The sequence below is a fragment of the Temnothorax nylanderi genome, unplaced genomic scaffold (assembly GCF_030848795.1).
Source record: "Temnothorax nylanderi isolate EJ_2023f unplaced genomic scaffold, tnyl_v1.0 TNYL_tig0496_pilon, whole genome shotgun sequence".
In the NCBI taxonomy this organism is placed as follows: domain Eukaryota; kingdom Metazoa; phylum Arthropoda; class Insecta; order Hymenoptera; family Formicidae; genus Temnothorax; species Temnothorax nylanderi.
Window position 1 is genome coordinate 54,411 of NW_027249558.1, and position 7,638 is coordinate 62,048.

At 47.5% G+C, this 7,638-nt stretch overlaps 1 pseudogene; it reads right to left on the minus strand.

Moving 5' to 3' along the window:
* Nucleotides 1–205: 205 nt before the first annotated feature.
* Nucleotides 206–1,247, minus strand: LOC139783387 (serine/threonine-protein phosphatase 6 catalytic subunit-like; annotated as a pseudogene).
* Between the last annotated feature and the right edge of the window lie 6,391 nt (nt 1,248–7,638).

Consider the following 7,638-nt stretch of genomic DNA (forward strand, 5'->3'; position numbering starts at 1 on the left):
TCACACACACTCACACACACTCACACACACTCACACACACACACACACACACTCACATGTAAAACCTGATAAAGTTCTTAAAAAATCTAAAGAACATTCCCTGAATAAGATTAATCACACGACAATTCAGTCCTCTCTAAGTATCGTACTTTGATCGTAGAACGCATCAAATAATTTCTTTTAAGGGAATCAAAATTTTCTAGAGTAATATGTATAATCAGTGATATATTCTCATGAATGTGTGGGTCCGTCATGGTACCAGCCTGGATCCGGCCAATCAAATCATGTGATTCCGTAGAGTCTAGACACAGACATTTCTCTTCCGAATCTGTACAGATGAGCCACTAAGATAGATCACAAAAATCTCTCGAAATCAGGCACTGCCTGGAACAGCACGGGTGATCTCTGATCCACTGTCGTGAACTGCATGATACTAGCTATGTTACCACATCGATAACAATAATTTGGGGCCGACCACACTGTGACGAGTTTGCCATTAAACATGTACCTATAACCTGCATGATAAAAATATGCGTCATCAATACATACTTCCGAGATTTAAAAAATCTGCGACAGAAATATTTGAGCAAAGACATACCTTCCTGAACTAATTGGTGCGCCCTACAGATGAGTTTAAGATCATTCACTTCCATGAACATGTAAGTCACTTTGCTGCCAAACAGCCAGCCTGTACCACGCGGACTTACTGTCCATGTTTCTACATCTTCTGGATCGGACAGACCAAATCACAGAAAGCACCTGTGTAATATGGCAATTAAGCAACGATATTTTATTATTATTGTACAATAACAGTAAATATCCAGTCATGTAACTTTTATTATTATGTAACTTTTGCAATGACATATCACTTTATACAATTAATACCTTTGTGTGGAATCTCTTGATTCCTTTCAATCGTTCTAATTTGATCTAGTGTTCTAATAGCTGGAGACAATCCACCGTGTACACAAAGAACCTGTTCATCAATTAACTAAAACAGAATTTTATTCGAGCGTAATCAAAAGTGAAGTTACAATTTTAAAAAATCTTTTATACAAATACTCACGGCAGCAACTGTGAGCAAGTCAAATACAACAGTACTTCCACGCATTAGCATTGCCGTACTTGTTTTGGCATTCATCTAGAACAGAAAATGAAGAGACCAATGAAATCAAAGCTTTATTATACACAAATGTAAAAAAAGCCCAGAAAAGAAAGTATCGTTGCGCACTTACCGTAAAATCCATAAACGTGCGTGATTTGTATAGATTCGTGATTACCGCGTAGTAACGTTATCCTGTCGGACCATTTAGCTTTAAGTGTGGGCAGACGAGTAAACGTTTCTAAGCTATAGTAGCCCCGATCGACAAAATCTCCCAGGAATATGTAATTTGTATCTGGCACGGGGCCACCGTTACGAAACAGTTCCTCTAAATCATAGAACTGTAACAGCACAAAAACATGAACAATCTGATGTATATTAATATCACGATTGTGTACAAATAACTATACAGCTACAGAATATTAAAATCGAAAAGTTGTGAGGCAATAGATAATGGAAGACTAATATTGTTGCGACGCTAATTCGGAAGATTAAAATCCGCTAAAACTTTACGTCGATCCCGTAGCGGTGAGCAAGGATGCTCCGACTTTGAGGTTAGTACAACATTCATCGCACGATACTGTTATAATTGCAAATCGGAAACGTACTTCGAGTCCATCTCTTCTGCGATCAACGAAGTCGGGATCGAACGTGTCAGTCGTCACTTTCTGCCAACGTAGAGAACCTTATTTTCCGGCAGCGGTGGTAACACGATGTAGGGATACGAAACCTCCAGATAAGCACGAAGCAATTCAAATTCAGTATATCGCCGGCACGATTACGGTGTTATTGCCGTTTCGCGTACGCGCGTATGCGCGCGTTGTCGCACCTTACCTCGCGACAGCGTGCGGCTTGTGCAAACGTTAACGCGCGGCCGCAATCGCGCGGCAGAAACGCCTCGTGTGAACAGGCTCCTTGATCTCAGTATCAGCTCCCTGCCGTCAATATATACGTATAGGTTAACCTGTATGTAAACACTCACGTAAACGTAGTAAAGTAATAAACAGTAAAATAAGTAACAGTAATATATAGAATAAGATAATTATAGGATAATTACATAAAACAATTACCTTGAATTAATCGTCGCGTCGCGTAAAAAGTCACGGTCGGTCTCGCTCCGCGTGTACTACCGTATCTCTCGAGATAGGTTAACTGATGTGTGACAGCGCACTAAACGCACTATCTGCACTCGCGCAGTACACACACGTATACATATGTGCGTATCGAAACTGGCGATACTAGCACCGCCCTGGTGTCGAAAAAGTGAAAAGGACGCGACTCCAGCCAATGAAATGATGGCATGGCATGATGAGAGCGGTCAACGTATCTTACAAAGTATCTTAATATAAAATTTTCACATTTGGACTTTGCGTCGCAATATATCTCCGCTCGTAGGGCACGTAGCGGAATATTATAAGAGAAACCCCCCCCCCCTAATTCGACCCCAAGCTATCGATCAAGCCTACTTAGAACTTGATCCGTTCACTCGTTATCGAGATCTCAACATCTCGAGTACTCGCAACTCGTCGCGTCGCGTAAAAGAGTCACGGTCGGTCACGCTCCACGTGTACTTGGCGCGAGACACTACCGTGACTCTTGATAACGCCTGATAATAAAAGCGTAAGTGATTTCAATGTTTGCAAGATTAATTTACAGATATTCCTCTACTTACAACAAGATTACGTTCGTAAAACTTTGTTATTTGTAAATCAAATTTATTTGTAAGTCGAATGAATAGCATTATTATATTTTATATAGTTTATATGAATGAAACATTATTTAAGCAAAATAATTATAACTAAAAACGATTACAGATCTATTTAGAAAATGACAAAAAAAATGTTTTTCTAAATTATCATTTTTAATACATTTATTATAAAATTAATATTTAGCTGCACAGCGCACAGCGACTAATAATTTAATATGAAAGACTGATATTTATAGTTTGATCTTATATTTAAGATCTTAAGTTTATCGTTAAATACTTTGTTTTTAATGAAATTGTATTTAAAGACAAACTTAAGACAATCTTAAGCTATATCAGACTAGAGATTGAGATTGAGATTGAATTGAAATTTGACCAATCAAAGTTAAAGAATATTGGTTTCTTATTGGTTCATTTCATTCAATCCCAATATCAATCTCCAGTCTGATACGGGCTTAATAAAAAATCAAACCATGAATGCCAACCAAAAAATAATAATAATAAAGTAAATGTTCTTATTCGTATGAACATCCATTTTTATAGTTGGCGCATTTTCTTTATTTTACTTTTTTTTTGTAGAGAGAACATCTTTTTTTGAAAAAGATAATTTCGTTAAGATTTCACACATTTGTAGTGCCAAATTAAAGTTATTTTATATAAAGTTATTTTGTATTTGTCGAAAAAACAAATTTTTTTAAAAAAGTTATTTTGTTATAATTTTATTTTGTACAAGAATAAATTTTTGAGGACGTTCCTCGCATATACTTGGCGCGAGGCATTACTGTGCCTCTTGATTTTAAAATTTTTTTATTTTTTTTAAATAAATATTTATATATTTAACAACATTAAATAGTAATTAAACAAATATGAAAAAAATGTCTTTAAGTTTGCGTTATTATAAATTGAATTTTTGTTTACTTTATAACTATAGTATTTATTTGTTTTGACCATTTTTATATAAAATGTAAAATATAATAATAAATTACAATAGTCTTTTTCAGATATATGTTATGCAATTTATTGAAAAAATTTTAATAAATTAAACTTAAATTTTTAATGTAAAAATAAATTATTAATTAAAAATATAGATTAAAAAAAAACATTATCAACTGATTGGATAGTTTTGCACACACTGCTGCTTTCCTCATACTATCCATACTCTCAGTACCACAGAATTTTACATCTAACATGATGAAGCAAACTGTAATATAAAACAACCTTCGTTCGAAACGCGGATCTAGCTCGCGGCTGGGCTGGGTTCGAAGGAGGTGCGGAGGAACGGACGCGCGGTGAGGTTCGGCAAAATGAAGTGTATCGTGGTTAACAACCAACGTGACAGAATTTATTATATAATGGACGGTCGCGATATTTACAGCGGATTGAGCGCACAGTGTAACAGTCGCGGTATGCACAACGGCGCGGTGAGCGCAGGACGCAGAGTCGGGGCGCACGCGGTGCGCGCGGGAGTGCACGCGGGTGGTGATCGTGACGGGCGATCGGCGTGTGACGGGTGGCGCGAGGTAAGGCGCGGGGCGCACGGGCGCGGGTACGGCGGCGAGATCGCTGCGATTCGGTGCGTTCGGTGGCAGGCGTATCCGGTGAGAAGCGCTCGGTGGAGGCAGAGAAGCGCTCTGCCCCCGTTCGGATACTTCGTGCGCAAGGACGCCGGTCGGGTACCGAGAAGCGCTCGGGGAAGATAGAGTATGCCAGAGGCTCTCTACCTTCGTCCTGACTAGCGAGCGCGGGGTGTAGGAGCGCCGGTCGTCTGACGAGAATCGCTCGGCGAAGACAGAGAATGCCGGGGGCGCTCTACCTCCGTTCTGACTCGCGGGGGTGCGGTGGAAGAAAGCCGGCCGTCGATCGAGAATCACTCGGCGAAGACAGAGAATGCCGGAGGCGCTCTACCCTCGTTCTGACGTGCGGGCGCGGTGTGGAAGAAAGCTTGTCGTCTCTCGAGAATCGCTCGGTGAAGACAGAGAATGCCGGAGGCGCTCTACCCTCGTTCTGACTTGCTAGAAAGATGCGGGAATTCAGGATCGGTGCGGTCGGTCGGAGCGGTGATCAGGAAATCGCATTTAGCGTTAAAAACGCTCGTCTTTTATACCCGGCGCGGCGGCGTTACGCAGTGGCGGGGGTAGCGACGGCGATCGCGAGCGCCGGGATGGTGCGGCGGAACGGTCGGAAAATACGGCGTCCCGACGCCGCGATCGCGTTCGGCGGTCTTCGGTCGCGGTCGGCATCGCTCGGCGCGTCGAGACGGTTGCCGCGGCAAGCCCGTTCGCGGGCTTCTTAACGTTATATGCTAGCGTTTAAAATGTGGGCACACGTGCCCTGTCTTCGCCCTGCGGGTGGTCGGCCGGGCGGTCTCGGCGGGATGTTATGCCGGAACAATGCATATTTGGGGGTGCATCGTTACATCACCCCCCTCCTTGAAAAAGCGCGAATTTGGCGCTCTACGGCTTCGGCTTTATCTCGCGGATGGTTCGGACGGATCCGGTCGCATTAAAACGTATGTGCCAGCGTTTCCCCCTGGATCGCATCTTGTGCTGGCGCGATACGTGGGCGTGGAAGTGGGGTACCCAGATGGTATGTCCGGGTTCCACTTCCACCGGGATCGGAGGTGGCGGTCGAGACCCTTCTGCCCGCAGGGGTCGTATGTCGGCCGGTGCTGGTCGTGGCGGCGGAGGCGCCGGTTGGTCGGGTCGCGTTGTGGCTGGCTCTGGCAGCGTTGCCGGTGGAACGCTCGGCGAGATCGTTGGCCGCCCCGGTAAGATGGTAAGCCGGAGGTTGGTCTTCTCGACGCTGGCAATCGTGGGCGTCGCGGCCCGTGGCTTCTTCCGGGTCAGTGGTGGTGGCGGGGTGGTGAGCCACTCCAGCTTCCGTCGTTGCTGCTCGTCCGAGCGTTGTACCGCGCAGCCGACCGTCGGCACGTTTTTGCGTGACGGCGATGCGGTTGCGGGCTTGGCAACGGCGGCGATGGCGGCGGCGGCGGCGGCAGAGCCTGGGGTAAATAGCCTTGTCCAGGTCGTGCCGAATCCTGGGCAGACCGGGTCGTATTCCACCGGCTCTGCCAGGATCTTCTCGATCTCGGCGAGAATATCGCGCTCGGTATTCGACTCGCTCTGGTTGGACTCCATGGCTCGTCTGTGAGCACTCTTTTTCGGTATCGGTATTTATTGCCGGTAATTGTTGCCTATTTCGGGAGTGGGGCAATGTCTCTTATGTTTCGGTGTCGTCGTCGTCCTCCGGGTTTGCTCCGTTATTGTTGTTATCGTCGTCCTCGGTATCGCTATCCTCCTGGTGGTCGATGTCGCTGTTTTCCTCGTTGTCGGCGGGCGGGGGGGCGGCGGGCGCGGGTTTTAAATCCTGCACGTGTATGTGGCGGCTCCATTTGCCGCTTCGGTCGCGTAGATCGACGATTACCGGCGATATTATCCGGCGCACCTCGAGGGGCCCGCGGAACTTTGGCGCGAGCTTCGCGTTAAACGCGGCGGCTTTGTTGGAGAGTGGGTATTCGCGTTTCCACACCCACTCCCCGACTTTCGGTGCCCATTGACGGCGTCGTAGGTTGTAATACTTTTCCTGCCGCTGGAAAGCGCGCGCCAAATGTATCCGTACAAGCTCGTAGGCTTCCTCGAGGTGACGTCGCGTCTCGTCTGGCGGGGCGGCTGCGGTATTCGGGGCGGCCTCCCGATTGAGTGGGGAGGTCGGTTCGCGGCCGAAGACGAGGTATGCGGGGGTATAACCCGTGGCCTCGTGGTGGGCCGTATTATAGGCGAATTGCAATTCGGGGATGCGCTCATCCCAATTACGGTGATTTCGGTCGACATACTGCGATATCATCGTTTTTACAACCCGGTTTGTTTGCTCGACCGGATTGCAATGCGGTGCGTGGACCGGCGTGTATACATGTCGAACTTTATGGGCGGCGAGCATTTTTTCGAGTTTTCCGGACCGGAGTTGCGTGCCGTTGTCCGACAATATCGTGTCGGGGCAACCGTGGCGGAATAAAATCGCTTCGGCGATGTGCGTGGTTACGGCGGAAGCAGTGGCGCGGCGCAGGGGTCGCATCTCTAGCCATTTAGAGAAGCGGTCCTGCATCGTCAGGAGCCACGTGTGGCCCTGTTTCGATCGTGGCAGCGGTCCGATTAAGTCGAGCGTGACTTGCTGCCATGGGCGAGTGACGGCGGTGGCGTGCAGCGTTCCCGCCGGTCGGGTTTGCGCGACTTTGTGTCCTAGGCACCGGGGGCAATTTCGGACGTAGTTCGCGATTTCCCGGAACATGCCGGGCCAGTAGTATAGTCGGGCGATGCGTGCTATGGTCTTTGCGATCCCGAGATGTCCGGCGGTGGGAGCGTCGTGGTTCTGGTGGAGGATTTCGGGGCGCTGTTCTTTGGCCACGCATGCCTTCCATTGATTTTCGGGCGGGGTTTCGTTAAAGTTTAGGTCGTGTAGTACGTGTCGGTATAGTTTCCCGTCTCGGATGTCGTAATCAGGGTGATCCCGGGGGTTTTCTTGCGCGACCCGTAGCATGCGGCGGTACCACGAACAGCGGGGCGGTATCGTGACGGCGGCGGTGGTGGGTTGCCGAGACAAGGCGTCCGCGACCCGGTTGAGGGCTCCTTTCCGGTATTTGATCTCTAGGTCGTGCTGTTGGAGCTCGAATGCCCATCGGCCCAGCCTGCCGGTCGGGGTGTCTAACTTTTGCAGCCACCGCAGGGACTGGTGATCGGTGAGGACGGTAAAGGGGTAGCCCTCGAGGTATTCGCGCATCCGGCGAATCCCCCAGATTACCGCTAGGCATTCGAGCTCGGTTGCGCTATAGTTTCGT